Genomic DNA, 16,645 nt, shown 5'->3' on the forward strand with positions numbered 1-16,645 from the left:
TCGCGTACTTCTTAACCCTAACGACGGGAGTAGAAACTAAAATATTTTTTCCGCGAACGTGGTGACAGACACACTCACATAGACAAGTCCAGTGTAATACCTCTCCGTGACCTCATCGTCACCCGGAGAGGTAAAAAAAGGGCGAGAACGATAATCGTCTGTATCAATATTTTATTCGTATGTGTCTCCATTTAGAATGGCGCTATCCATCAATAACACAAGCATTGTAGCCCTTACTTACGATGTTCGTCGGGCAAGGGAAATATTCGATCGGAACTCCCTGAATACCAAATGCATAGTTTACAGTCGGATTTCTTGTGTTTCCAACATGCTATCTGGTTCACTCCACTGTACTACAGCTTTTAACACGTAATTTCGGAGGGTTGGTAAAACCATCTTGGTATTATAATACAATTTTAAATTGGACGACTTGTTAGAAAGGTGCTAACGTCGCTAACTTAGAAGAGTAACTTCAACTTGCATTACAGCGAGGTTGTGAATAAATAAGTTCTTAAGTACTCGCTTGATTTTCAACTGCTTGAAACTTCTTAAGCCTTGCCATGGATTTCAATTTCCAAACGTTAAAACGCGTTTATCTCATTTTGGTTACAATAAATTAACACACTAATTCCGCACGTATCCCATGGTATACTAGGGGAAAACTTGCGTCTGAATACATGTCCGGCTATGCAGATAAACCAAAAATCTTTTCCAGGTTTGCAACAAAGAAAGAAAAATATTCAAACGAGAGAAGGCCAGATTTAACATTATAATAGGTACTACCAGGAATGTATGGAGGGGGGTTGAAATGGCCAAAGGGGCTCCTGGTGTTCCCTTGATGGTGGAAACATATCGCGAGGCCTTATTTATTTATTTATTTATTTGAAATGTGTAGCTCCTCCCCAATCGTCGGCTTAGCCATCTCCTGAAGGCAGTAAATTTCTAGTCGTTTCAAACTAGGAGCCGAGCGGATAGAGGGTGGAGTAAGCAAAAGAATTTTCACTTTTTTGGCAGCCAATGAAAATATTTAAGGGGGAAATAATCGTATTTCGTCAGTCTATGACGTCGCTTACATAAAATAAGCCACACCAGATGTTTCCAAGATCATTTCACGCCTATTATGATTTGACCTTAGCCATTCCAACTCCCCTCCATTCAATCGTGGTACTACGAAAACATAAATCTTAGTGTCTCACTTTATATTATCTTTACTTGCCTTTTATGCTACTTTAGCTAATCGCAAAAAGAATTAGTACAATCAGGATGTTACGCCTTCTCGAATAAAAGGAATATATTTCGCCGATATGGTTATCTATAAACATTAAATTTTTATCTCAACTTATATTGAACCTTGGAGGAGGAAAGATTGATTCTAGAGTAGCATAGTCATGACTGTTTGAAAATTTCTGTACGTTTTTCAAGGTTATAGTATCGTAGAGTGAAGCCACTTTTCGGTGAATATATTAGTAGGCCTACTACAAGGTTTTAGCAAAGGCACATAGATAAAGAAAGTGAAGAGCTAGAAGCCTGGAGTCTAACCCGCAACGGGGAAAATGAGTTCTCCCATATTCAAGTCAAGATTTCCGTCCCCTTACAAAGCGACGGGAAGAGTTGGTCTTATTCCGCGGCGGAGAGTTACTTTCGCGTAGTTTTACACAAGGTACATGTGTAAGTTGGCACGAAAATATAGTTCACTTATTTCTTTATTTTCAGGTCGTCTGCTATAGTTTAATGCCAATGCCTAATGTAATGTAGGTTAAGGTAGTCGGGATTCTTTGGAATCTGGACAGTCTTGTCCGAATGTCAGATTTGAATGTAGGGCGCGTTCAGTAACGCTCAATGGAGGCTGCGTTGAATGCGCATTCGCCACTGAACGATTTTCGGAGCTTCCGGTTTGACGTCACGATTGTAAGCGAACAGGCATGGAAGTCATCGGCTATAAAGGCCGATTACTTCGTTGAGCAACGCAATTAGTGACGTATCAGCGATGGCGGCAAGTTATCTCCCGGAGGGATTTCGTGTAGTTAACTTAACAGATAGCTTCGGAAATGTATATAAAATCGGTGTTGCAGAGAATGAATGTGAAAGAATATGTCTGGTAAGTATTTTATGAAATTTTTTCGATATTACTATGGAGCTTAAAAGGTTATTGGGTTTTAAAGCTTAAGCCTTGGCTAAGTTACTGGTCAGTTTTGTATGTGTTATCTATTTTCAGACCCAACTTTTGCCATGTCGAATGAAGCTATTAAGCTTGGAATTATACCTGAGAAAAACTTAAATGAGCAAGGCATACAGTCAGAAAAGGAAATTGAAAAAGAACAACATAGTGAATTAGCTAAGGAAAGTTTCAGAATAGAATAGAATAGAATAGTTTGTTTATTGTGCATAAAAAGAATCGCGTAGGATTCACGGGATTATACACAGTAATGTTGTAAATACATGTATTAGAATCTACTTACAATAAAAATGGAAACAATTCGTATATATAGTAGTTTGAAAAACAGTAAAATTTAAACAATACTCCGTTCCATTTATTCCATAATTTGCTTTCCCCCACTCTTTTCGGGAAAGTAGGGCTTTTATACAACCGGGCTGCCAGGCCTTTAGTGCGGTTTCTGATAGGAAACCGATCTATATGATTATGAGCACTGAGCGCATTTAGTCTTAGAGCTCGGCATTATCTACCCATGTTCCACGTTATTTTATCTTTAGCCATACTCGAAAATTATCCACAGATCTTACATGTTAAATCGTATTATAATCCACAACTTTGTTTATAAATAATCGGTTATCCACCAATTTGTGGATAATGGATAGAAAATGCCTAGCTCTATTTAGTCTTGGCTTTTAAAGTTGCGAAACGGCAAGCTGAAACTTCACTTAAGCGGTTAACCCTTGGCTAAACTTTTCCAAACAAAACCGTCTGCTACTGCCGATAGCCGAAACGCGGTGCACGTTACAGGGCTGCCGGACTAACAAAATGTAAAATACACAAAATAGCGAAATCTTGACTAGTCCATTTAGATATTTTTATTTGGTCTTTGCCGACAATTACGGTTTTCCTACCCCCATTAATGGAAAGGTGTATTCAAACTTCAGTTCCCAAAAAATTAGTAGAAAGCTGACAAAGTTGTCAGAATTTAAATCCAAGGTAGGATTTTACTTTACCTACCTAACCCAACCAACACTTGATTCTGATTAATTAGGCCACGGGGAGTTCGAAAAAAATAGTGAAAAAATTCTAAACCCGCCGCAAGTTGGTGAAAATTTTTTTTTAAAATTTTAAAATTGCATGTACTTACCGCCATTAAGACCGCTACGCGCCTAAACGCATTCTGCCCTCGATCTTGAAAAACTACTCGGGGGGGGGGTAAATATAATAACAAGGACTCGCGACCGAAATCAAGGAGCACATACTGCGGAAATACAGCTATGAAATTTTAAACACCCGCTGAAACATTTACAATTCTCATACCAGGGTAGAGAAATATTTCAAGGAAGCTCCAATTTTAAAAATAAACAGCGATATTTTGCTAAATTGCGTAGATTATTTCGGAAGTAAATGAAGATAAACCACAATATTTTGGAAAAGGCGTAACATTATTTGGGAAGTAAATGAAGATAAACAATAATATTTTGGAAAAGGCGTAACATTATTTGGGAAGTAAATGAAGATAAACAATGATATTTTGGAAAAAGCGTAACATTATTTGGGAAGTAAATGAAGATAAACAATAATCGTTCGTTGGAAAGATTGTTCAAGGCAGGACGAACGTAAGGTTGCAGATCTTTTCATCTACATGAAAAAACCGGAAAATCTGGGTAGATTTTATTCATATGATATTCATTCAGGACTTATAAAATATTTGGATGGAGCTACTAGATATTTTGGTTCTCGAATTGAGTCATCTTAATTAATTTATTATTTACCGATTTTTAGGAGATTTGGTGGAATTTCAGTAAATATATACGGCAGTAGGCAAGGGGACCTGCCTAAACAAAACTAGCCATGAGAAACGACGTGTGGCCACCTCCATGTGGTGTTTCTCGGGTAACGCTAAGTGCCACATTTTAAGCAAATTTTATATAATTTTCCAAATAAGTGACCGCCTTTCCAAAATATGTTGTTTATCATCCCAAATAATGTTACGCCTTTTCCAAAATATTGTGGTTTATCTTCATTTACTTCCCAAATAATGTTACGCCTTTTCCAAAATATTGTTGTTTATCTTCATTTACTTCCCAAATAATGTTACGCCTTTTCCAAAATATTGTTGTTTATCTTCATTTATTTCCCAAATAATGTTACGCCTTTTCCAAAATATTGTGGTTTATCTTCATTTACTTCCCAAATAATGTTACGCCTTTTCCAAAATATTGTGGTTTATCTTCATTTATTTCCCAAATAATGTTACGCCTTTTCCAAAATATTGTTGTTTATCTTCATTTACTTCCCAAATAATGTTACGCCTTTTCCAAAATATTGTTGTTTATCTTCATTTATTTCCCAAATAATGTTACGCCTTTTCCAAAATATTGTGGTTTATCTTCATTTACTTCCCAAATAATGTTACACCTTTTCCAAAATATTATTGTTTATCTTTATTTACTTCCGAAATAATCTACGCAATTTAGCAAAATATCGTTGTTTATTTTTAAAATTGGAGCTCGCTTCAAATATATTTCTATCCTGGTATGAGAATTCTAAATGTTTCAGTGGGTGTTTAAAATTTCATAGCTATATTTCCTCAGTATGTGCTCCTTGATTTCCGTCGCGAGTCATTATTATATTTACCCCTCCGGGTAGTTTGTCAAGATCGAGGGCAGTATGTTTAGGCGCGTAGCGGTCTTAATGGCGGTAAGTACAGACTGTTAAAAAAGTCTTTGCGCGTTGCGTTTTTCGCACATATTTTACTATATTTCAAAAACTATTCAAGCTAGCGCTCTGGAATAAAGTGCGTTATAAAAGTTTTGCATTCCTCTTTCATATTTTACCCGTTCCAAAGTTGTCCTTTGCATACTTATACCGGAAACCGGAAATGTCAAAATTATCAACTTTGAAAATATTGGATTCTCGAGGATATAAATGCAATTTTCGGATTCCTTGGGGTCGATTCATATTTGAAAAGTGTTCACCAAATTCAATTCGGTTGAATAGGTCACGAGTAATCAGCCTTTATTCAAAATCTGGCAAACTTGGTTCGAGTGGCGATAATTCATAATCGAGTATCGAATCTTTGTCGTAATAATGCTTGTTAGATGTTATGACACTTTATGCATATATATATGATTGGTCTTGTGGCGCAATACTTTGAAACAAATCAGACGTTCATTAAAGGGATGGTGAAGTGGAAAATAAAGTAATTTTTTTATTGATTCTTCTATAAGACCAATCTGCATCGTGAAACATCCAGGAAATAACACCGAACGATTTTTAAACGACAATTAGTTTGAAATTTCATGGATAATTTTAAATAGGCATCTCCGACCAATCGCGTAGCGCCCCGCCTTTTTATCAACAATTTTCTCTTGGCACGCTCCGTGTTGAATCAATTTATCGCGAGATTTGAAAAAATTTGCACGATGTGACAATTGTGGCGCAAGACATGGAGTGTGCCACATTTTTTATTCAGAGTGTATGGTGGGGTAATAATATATATTTCATTTTTAACTTTATTAATATCAGGGGTGGGGGCATGTATAGAAATAGATTTTAAAAGGGTCATTGCTTTATCAACTTTAAGTCAGTTAGCCTTAATAATGTTTAGTTTATCTTTAGGTCTTTGGGAGTGAGCTTATTTTCATATATTGACTCATGCAATTTTTAAGGCTTTATTATTTTTATGTGCTGGTTCAATGATTCATGGGGGTAATGGATTACAAGATATTCGGATATTAGGGGGTTTGTTAAATTTTTCTCCTATGCTAGGTTATGGTATATTGTTAAGTTTTTTAAGATTAGGGGGTATCCCTTTTAGTTGTGGTTTTTATTCAAAGGATTTAATTATTGAGTTATTTTTAATAGAGGGGTGTGGGTTATTATATATCTTTATTTTTTTAGGGGTTTTTTCAACAATTATTTATAGATCCCGTTTAATTTATAATTTGTTATTAAATGGGTATATAGGGGTAAATTTTTTTAATTACTCTGAAAGAAAAGAGATAAACTTTTCTATTTTTTTCCTTTCAGTACTAGGGGTAATTTTTGGTGGTGTAATGAGTTGGTTATTATTTGATTATAGTGCTTTAGTTGTTTTGTCTCTTGGTGATAAAATATTTACGTTAATTGGTGTTTTTTTAATTTTTTGGTTTTGATTACCAATTAGAGAAATGTCCATAAATCTTTATCGTAGAATTATTTTTTATTATTTTATTTCTATGTGGTTTTTATTAAGTCTGGCTTCGTTTTTTATAAGTAATTTTTTTAAGCTTAATAGAGTTTTTTTTGTAAAAGGAGATTTAGGTTGGGGAGAAATTTTTGGGGGATCAGGAGTTGAAAAATTTTTATGTTTATGAGGGGGTGTTTTTCAGCGGATATATTATAATACCTTGTTTGTTCAAATTCTTTTACTTTTATTAGGTTTAATTTTTTTATTAAGTTTTTATTTAAGTAGTTAAATTTATAATATGATTTTGAAGCAGTCAAGATAGAAGGGATTCTCTTAAATAAATTAAATTTTTTGTATTTCTAACTTTAGAGTATTTTGATTATGAAAAAATCAGGTGTTTTAATTACACTATAGAAAAATTAGAAGTTATGTTTTTGATTAATAAACAGAGTTAAAGTTAGCGGCTTTAAAAATTTTAACTTCTTTAGAAGGACTTTATTAGTCTTTATTCTTATTAACATTAAGATACCTCCTTATTGGTTTCTTCTAAAATAAGAATGTTAATTCAAATTTTCAGGTCGAAACTGAATGTGATAAAATTTCACTTTTATTAAAAGGCTAGGTGGGGCACAATTTCTAAGTGCAAATCAGATTTTATAAATTTTAAATACTAACCTAAACTCAATTTAATCTCCCTTCTTTTCATTCATGAAGTAATCCTAGAGTGACAATAAAGATTAATCTAAACACTGAGATTCTTATAATATAAGATTTAAATAGGAATAAAGGTGAAGGTATAATTAAGATGATTTCTACATCAAAAATAATAAAGATTAAAGCAATTAAGAAAAACTGTAAAGAGAAAGGTACTCGCGTTTTATAAGAAGGGTTAAATCCACATTCGAATGGAGAATTTTTTTCTAGGGAAGGGTTTTGTAATTTGGCTAGATTTGAGGATAGTAGTATGACTATTATTCTTAGAATAAGAGCTGTTGTAAGCATTAATATAAATATTATTTATTTTTAAATAAAACTTTTTAGTTGGAAGCTAAATGTACTTTTTATACTAAATAAATACCCTCCTCATCAATAGATTAAAGAATATAATAATAGTCATACTACATCAACAAAATGTCAGTATCATGCTGCTGCTTCAAACCCAAAATGGTGAGTTTTAGATAAGTGGAGGTTAGCTAATCGGATTATTGTAATTAGAAGAAAGGTGGTCCCAATTAACACATGTAATCCATGAAATCCTGTTGCCACAAAAAATGTAGTGCCATAAATTGAATCAGCAATAGTAAAAGGGGCTTCAATATATTCTCAGGCTTGTAGAATAGTAAAATAGCCCCCTAGTAAAATAGTCACTAAAAGTGATTTTTTAGTAAAATAGCCCCCTAGTAAAATAGTCACTAAAAGTGATTTTTTAGCTTGGCTTAAGTTATTATTTAGAATACTATGATGTGTCCATGTAATTGAAATCCCAGAAGATAGGAGGATAGTTGTATTTAATAGTGGAATTTGTAAGGGATTAAAAGGTTCAATTCCTTTTGGGGGTCATATCATTCCAATTTCTACATTTGGTGATAGACTTCTATGTAAAAATGCCCAAAAAAATGAAACAAAAAAAATACTTCAGAGATAATAAATAGGATTATTCCTCATTGCAATCCAATAATAACTTTAGATGTATGGTTCCCTTGAAGTGTAGCTTCTCGGTGAATGTCTCGTCATCATTGGAATCTTGTAATGATAATTAGGAAAAATCCTAGGGTTATAAGTAGAGGAGATTTAATGTGAATTCAACTAATTGTTCCAGATGTCATAAATAGTGCTCCTAGGGCAGCGGTGAGAGGTCAAGGGCTTTGGTCAACAATATGGAATGGGTGGAAATTTTTCATAAAGTAGTTAATGTACTTCTGTTGTGTACAATGAGATTAAGATAATAAATACATAACCTTGGATAATAGCTACGGCTAGTTCTAAAGTTAGTAATACTAATTGTGTATTAATAATTAAAAAGTTATTTTTTATATTTATAATTGTACCTTGGTTCCCCAATAAAGTTAATAAAAGATGTCCAGCAATTATGTTAGCTGACAGCCGAATTGAAAGGGTAATGGGTCGGATGATGTTTCTTACAGTTTCAATTAAAATTATAAATATTATTAAAGCTGGGGGTGTACCATTAGGTAGAAGATGGGCAAATATTTTATTTGTATTATTAATCCAGCCGAATAGTATTAGAGTTAGCCATAAGGGTAAGGCTAAGGTCAATGAAATTACTATATGGCTTGTAGCTGTAAAAATGTAGGGTATTAAACCTATTAGATTATTAATTGCTAGGAGTCAAATTAATCTTAAAATTAGACTTGTGATCCCATTAGTAAATGTCCAATTTAAAAGATTTTTAAATTCTAGGTGTAAAGTGTAAAAATTTTTTTTTGTATTAATTGAGAAACGATTATTTTTGGTCCAAAAAATGTGGGGTAGTATAAGAGATGGGATAAATAGGGATAATCAGTTTATTGATAAATTAGATGAAGTTGAGGGGTCGAATGTAGAAAAAAATTTGTTATCATTTTCAGTTTAATGTTTTTTTAATATTTTTTTTTCTAAGATGTTTTTCTGATCTTAGGGATTTATTAAAAGTTATGTTAATTAGATTTAATATGGTTAGAGTGAGAGGGAGAAGTGATAGTAATCATCAGTTTATAGGGAATATTTGAGGTATTAAGAAAAACTTAAAGTAATTATATCTTGACAAGATATTGTTATAAGGTTTTAACTATTTTCTTTCATTAAGGGGGGAAATTCCCATAGTATGGTTTAAGAGACCATTGCTTAAAAGTTTCAGCCACTTAATGAGTCAGAATTGTTAATTCAGTTGATAAAATGCTTAACAGGGATTCTTTCAATGATAATAGGTATAAAACTATGGTTAGCCCCACAAATTTCTGAACATTGCCCAAAGAATAAACCTGAACGATTAGAGATTATAGGCACTTGATTAATTCGTCCTGGTATAGCATCTGCTTTAATTCCTAGGGAAGGTATTGCTCAAGAGTGGATTACATCAGCTGCAGTAATTAGTATTCGGATGTTAATATTTGTAGGAATGATTGTTCGATTATCCACATCTAATAATCGGAATGTTGATATTGGTATTTCTTCATCTAAAGGAGTTATGTAAGAATCAAATGAAATTTGTTTGAAATCTGAATATTCATATGATCAGTATCATTGGTGCCCAATTGTTTTAATTGTTAAATTAGGTCTTCTGGTTTCATCTATTAAGTATAAGATTTGTAATGATGGGAAAGCGATAAAAATTAGTATAAAAGCTGGCACGATTGTTCAGAATGTTTCAATTTCTTGCCCTTCTAAAAGATATCGATTAAAGGATTTATTAAATAAAGTATTTGTTAGTATGTAAGCTACTAAAATAGTAATTAATGTAAGGATAACTATTGTATGATCATGAAAAAATATTATTTGTTCTATGATAGGGGAAGCAGCATCTGGGAATAAAATTTTGTTTCAGGTTGCCATTATGTTTTAAGTAGTAGTAATAGCTAATTGGCTATAGGTATGGTCCTCTGGAGGAAGGGGGTTATTCCACTCAATAGAAGAGGGTATATGGGATGAAAATAAGATTAATCGTTGGGATACTAAGCTTTCTCAAATGATAAAAATGAAGAAAATTAAGGCGATAGTTGAAAGTATAGAGCCCAGTGAAGAAATTACGTTCCATGAAGTATAGGCATCTGGGTAATCTGAGTATCGTCGAGGTATCCCATTTAAACCTAAGAAATGTTGGGGAAAAAATGTTAAATTAACTCCCAAAAATATAATTATAAAATGTGTTTTTAGTCATCGGGGGTTTATTGCAACTCCTAAAAATAAGGGGAATCAATGTGTAATACCCCCAATAATAGCAAATACCGCACCTATAGATAAAACATAATGAAAATGAGCAACTACATAGTAGGTGTCATGAAGCACAATATCTAATGATGAGTTAGCTAAGATCACACCTGTTAATCCTCCAATAGTAAATAAGAATACAAAACCTAAAGCTCAATATAATGATGGATCTATATTTAGCTTTGCACCATGAATTGTGGCTAGTCATCTAAAAATTTTAATACCTGTTGGTACTGCAATAATTATTGTGGCTGCTGTAAAGTAAGCTCGTGTATCAACATCTACTGTGAATATGTGGTGGGCTCACACAACAAAACCTAATACCCCAATTGCTAATATAGCATAGATTATCCCTAAAGTTCCAAAAGGTTCTTTTTTTCCTGTTTGGTGACTAATGATATGAGAGATTATTCCAAATCCAGGTAGGATAAGAATATAAACTTCTGGGTGCCCAAAAAATCAAAATAAATGCTGGTAAAGAATAGGGTCTCCTCCTCCTGCGGGATCGAAGAAGGATGTATTAAAATTCCGATCTGTAAGAAGTATTGTGATAGCACCTGCTAAAACAGGTAAAGATAGAAGAAGTAAAATAGCTGTAATTTTTACTGATCAAACAAAAAGAGGTATTCGTTCTATAATTATTCCTTGTGTTCGTATATTGATTAATCAAAAATGTCTTGATTAGAATCAAGACCTAAAAAGTATCGATAAGACAGAAGTTATCACTTGTCTGAAGGATCAGATATTAATTTTTCTTTTTAATTGAAACTTAAATGCATGCTTAAGAAAAAAACAACGTTCCATTACCGTTTTCCGTTGAAATAAATTATTTTACTGGTAATCAATTTCAAAAATTTACTTATCTCGGCTTTTCGACCACAATTCCATTCCCCGAAAACATTTTATCATTACATTAATTACTTTTGGGAGAGTACGTGTATGGTTTTGCATTTTAAAAGGTTCCTAAAGACGTTACATCCCCATTCGTGACCGGCACGCTTCGCAGTGGAACATTTTAATTATTCTAAAACCAATGGCGCCAAATTCAATAGGGACAGTAAGATTTTTACTCGCGGTTTTGCAAAATGATGTAATATCAAGTGTACTTTAGTCAACCGTCGTATTGTTCTTTCTCATAGTTCAGGGCATGATCAGTGTTACTGCCCAATTTCTCTCTCTAGTTTCTAACAATGGTTAGAGACTATTTGATATGGCACGGACAACGTTATATACATTTGTAAATTCTAAGTAGCACAAAAGGAAAAAAATCCGATTTTTTTTATATTTTGGTTTGAATTAAATAAACTCATGATAGTAGTTATAACGAACAGAAAGTCAAGGGAATGGCACCGGTAATGAGCAGCAAAAAGAGAGGAAAGTTTGCTTCAAGTTAGCAGAGGGACATGGTAGTGAAAATGGTAATCTAGAATTTTGTTCGTTCAAACCTTAATATATCATGAAAAATTCAAGTGAGGTCGAGGCGGCACTACCAAGAAAGATTGATTTTGGCAGATAACAGCGAAAAAATTATGTTCTACACACACTGGGACTATGGGAGAATTTCAAGGCCGATGTCGCACATGATGAAATTTCAACTCCAGTTTACATCAATTCTCCCTGGTCGTACTAGTAGCAGGTTAAGCTATAGTTTGCTCAGGTCCTGTTAGTCTCGAAAGGGTTATATAGTGCTTGAAAATTTTAAAAGGTTCTTGTCATGGCTAAACAGACCGCTATTACAGTTTTTTATTGTTTTATAGGTTATTTTGACACGTTATCTCCCAAAAGTAATTTATGTAATGATAAAATGTTTACGGGTAATGGAATTATGGTCGAAAAGCCGAGATAAGTAAATTTTTGAAATTGATTACCAGTAAAATAATTTATTTCAACGGAAAACGGTAATGGAACGTTGTTTTTTCTTAAGCATGCATTTAAGTTTCAATTAAAAAGAAAAATTAATATCTGATCCTTCAGACAAGTGATAACTTCAGTCTTATCGATACTTTTTAGGTCTTGATTCTAATCAAGACATTTTTGATTAATATCTGTTCCTTCTGTCTTCATTTTAATTAAGAATGTTAAGAAATTGTTTTACATTTTCAAAATCTGCACTAAGCAGAAACATATATAAAGGGGACCATAAATTTAGCTCAATCAGACATTTATTTATAATGATACTTAAAAAAACGTAAATCAATAAAACTTTGTATTCTTATTGTAATTAACTTAACACATTTTTTTACCCCAGAAATAGGACCAAATTGACAATTTTACGAAATTATTAAAAATGCTGATTTATGAACGTTTAACATTTAGCTCAAAATTGTCATAAGGCCAATATGAATTTCGGATATCCTTAAAACTTCAAATTCGGATATCCTTAAAACTTCACAAAGACGATCCGAGATTGTCAATTTCAAACTTTTATGTAGCAAAAGTACCTACAAACACCCGGAGCAAGTACCTACAAGCACCCGGAGCAAGTACCCACAAGCACCCGGGGCAAGTACCCACAAGCACCCGGGGCAAGTACCAACAAGCACCCGGGGCAAGTACCCACAAGCACCCACAAGTACCTACAAGCACCCGGGGCAAGTACCTACAAGCACCCACAAGTACCCACAAGCAACCACAAGTACCTACAAGCACCCACAAGTACCCACAAGTACCTACAAGCACCCACAAGTACCCACAAGCACCCACAAGTACCGACAAGCACCCACAAGTACCGACAAGCACCCACAAGTACCTACAAGCACCCACAAGTACCTACAAGCACCCACAAGTACCTACTAGCACCCACAAGTACCTAGAAGCACCCACAAGTACCTACAAGCACCCACAAGTACCCACAAGCACCCACAAGTACCTACAAGCACCCACAAGCACCCACAAGTACCTACAAGCACCCACAAGTACCTAGAAGCACCCACAAGTACCTACAAGCACCCACAAGTACCTACAAGCACCCACAAGTACCTAGAGGCACCCACAAGTACCCATAAGTACCCACAAGTACCTACAAGCACCCACAAGTACCTACAAGCACCCACAAGTACCTACAAGCACCCACAAGTACTTACAAGCAGCCACAAGTACCTACAAGCACCCACAAGTACCCACAAGCACCCACAAGTACCTACAAGCACCCACAAGTACCTACAAGCACCCACAAGTACCCACAAGCACCCACAAGTACCCACAAGTACCTACAAGCACCCACAAGTACCTACAAGCACCCACAAGTACCTACAAGCACCCACAAGTACCCACAAGCACCCACAAGTACCTAGAGGCACCCACAAGTACCCATAAGTACCCACAAGTACCTACAAGCACCCACAAGTACCTACAAGCACCCACAAGTACCTACAAGCACCCACAAGTACTTACAAGCAGCCACAAGTACCTACAAGCACCCACAAGTACCCACAAGCACCCACAAGTACCTACAAGCACCCACAAGTACCTACAAGCACCCACAAGCACCCACAAGTACCCATAAGCACCCACAAGTACCCATAAGCACCCACCAGTACCCATAAGCACCCACAAGCACCTACCAGCACCCAAAAGTACCTACAAGCACCCACAAGTACCTACAAGCACCCACAAGTACCTACAAGCACCCACAAGTACCTACAAGCACCCACTAGTACCTACAAGCACCCACAAGTACCTACAAGCACCCACAAGTACCTTCAAGCACCCACAAGTACCTACAAGCACCCACAAGTACCTACAAGCACCCACAAGCACCCACAAGTACCCACAAGCACCCACAAGCGCCCACAAGCACCCACAAGCGCCCACAAGCACCAACAAGCGCCCACAAGTACCCACAAGCACCCACAAGTACCCACAAGCACCCACAAGTACCTACAAGCACCCACAAGTACCTACAAGCAATTACAATCACCCACAAGTACCTTCAAGCACCCACAAGTACCTACAAGCACCCACAAGTACCTACAAGCACATACAAGTACCTACAAGCACCCACAAGTACCTACAAGCACCCACAAGTACCCACAAGCACCCACAAGTACCCATAAGCACCCACAAGTACCCATAAGCACCCACCAGTACCCATAAGCACCCACAAGCACCTACCAGCACCCAAAAGTACCTACAAGCACCCACAAGTACCTACAAGCACCCACAAGTACCTACAAGCACCCACAAGTACCTACAAGCACCCACAAGTACCTACAAGCACCCACAAGTACCTACAAGCACCCACAAGTACCTACAAGTACCCACAAGTACCTACAAGCACCCACAAGTACCCACAAGCACCCACAAGCGCCCACAAGCACCCACAAGCGCCCACAAGCACCAACAAGCGCCCACAAGTACCCACAAGCACCCACAAGTACCCACAAGCACCCACAAGTACCTACAAGCACCCACAAGTACCTACAAGCAATTACAATCACCCACAAGTACCTTCAAGCACCCACAAGTACCTACAAGCACCCACAAGTACCTACAAGCACCCACAAGTACCTACAAGCACCCACAAGTACCTACAAGCACCCACAAGTACCTAGAAGCACCCACAAGTACCTACAAGCACCCACAAGTACCCACAAGTACCTACAAGCACTTACAATCATCCAAAAGTACCTACAAGCATCCAAAAGTACCTACAAGCACCCACAAGTACCTACAAGCACCCACAAGTACCTACAAGTACCCACAAGTACCAAAGGCAGTTGGTTACATAGTTTATTAGTGTGGGGGACCTTTTCCAACTTAACTTGTTAGCTCACACAAAGCTAGGTCCCCTTGTTTTTCAACCACCCCGAAATATGAACCAAATAGCTTTAAAAGTGCTAACATCATAAACTGACTCTTTTCACTGCTTAAATATCGCAGATTGGAATGGTTTTGAAAATATAAATTTAAACATACTTAGACTTAATTATAGTTAATGAAAATTGCTTAGCGCCACGTTAAGTGTTGTACCTTCCATTTAAAACCGTTTTCAAGTCTAACAAACGTATAGTTTTTCTAAAATAGGATTAACCGGAATGTTTTTTTCTTAAAATTTCCCATGTTATATCTATGGGAAAAATTCCTGTTTTTCAAAAAAGGTGTGAAAAATTTTATGGAAATGAAAACCACCCTTAGCAACTTTATTTTTTATAAAATTAACTAATTAATGGATATCTTTGAAATTTTAACCACATATTGTGGGCCAGAATTGTAGTTCTGTGGAATTTTTTCAAAACAGTTAATGCAATACAAAAAAATCTACATCCAAACAAAAAACCCTCCTTATACATTAAGAGCAGTATGAAGTCATATCTAAGAGAGCTACCGCTCTCTCAGAATAATTGTAGTAATAAAATTGATAGCCCCTAAAATTGAGGATACACCTGCTAAGTGTAATGAAAAAATAGTTAGATCGACATATGCTCCTGTATGAGCAATATTTCTTGATAAGGGGGGGTATACTGTTCACCCTGTTCCTGCCCCGTTTTCTACTATTGTTGATGATAGTAATAGTAAAAAAGAAGGGGGAAGCAATCAAAATCTTATATTATTAAGTCGGGGGAAGGCTATATCAGGGGCTCCTAGTATTAGTGGGACTAATCAGTTTCCAAATCCCCCAATTATAATAGGTATTACTATAAAGAAAATTATAACAAAGGCATGGGCAGTTACAATAACATTATAAATTTGATCATCATTTATTATTGACCCAGGTTGTCCTAATTCAGCTCGGATTAGTATACTAAGGGCTGTCCCAATTATTGCAGCCCATATCCCAAAAATTATGTATATTGTACCAATATCTTTGTGGTTGGTAGAAAATATTCATCGCGGTAAAATGTCTGAAAAATAAGAGATAAATTGTAAATTTATTTATGGCTTTAAAAGCCTTTTACTAAAAGTTTTGGCTTTATATTTTATTTAGAATTTAAAATTGCAAATTTTAAGGAGAGTTTTCTAAAGCTTAAAAAAATTTATTTTAAACTTTGAAGGTTTATAGTTTAGTTTAACTTAAAGCTTTAGTAAAATATGTTGATTACTGGCCCTCTTAATAAAATAATAATAAAATAAGGGGAGTATCTTGAGGAAATTTGAAAAATATTTTTTTTTGAGAAAGAATTTAGTATTAGGGCTACATAGCTCAAGCGAATGTAGAAGAATAAATTTATTATAGCTCTTATGATAAGAATTATACTTAGGATTATTCAATTTAATTTGATTAATATTGATAGGACTATTAGCTTCGGGTAAAACCCTAGTAAGGGGGGTATCCCCCCTATATTCAATATTAGAGTATAAATTAAGATTTTATTTTTTTTTGTTGTAAATAAAGTAGTATTGATTGAGTTTATTTTTAAGGCCTTTATGGTTATAGAAGCAAAGATTAA

At 35.2% G+C, this 16,645-nt stretch overlaps 1 long non-coding RNA gene across 1 annotated transcript; it reads left to right on the plus strand.

Moving 5' to 3' along the window:
- Window positions 1-1,554: 1,554 nt before the first annotated feature.
- Window positions 1,555-2,482, plus strand: LOC149702077 (uncharacterized). Its single transcript, XR_016382067.1, has 2 exons — window positions 1,555-2,098; window positions 2,216-2,482. It is a non-coding gene; the product is annotated as an uncharacterized LOC149702077 (long non-coding RNA).
- Window positions 2,483-16,645: the final 14,163 nt, after the last annotated feature.

This window comes from Phalangium opilio, unplaced genomic scaffold (genome assembly GCF_054372755.1).
Source record: "Phalangium opilio isolate 3A_F unplaced genomic scaffold, DU_Popi_V2 ptg000019l_1, whole genome shotgun sequence".
In the NCBI taxonomy this organism is placed as follows: Eukaryota; Metazoa; Arthropoda; class Arachnida; order Opiliones; family Phalangiidae; genus Phalangium; species Phalangium opilio.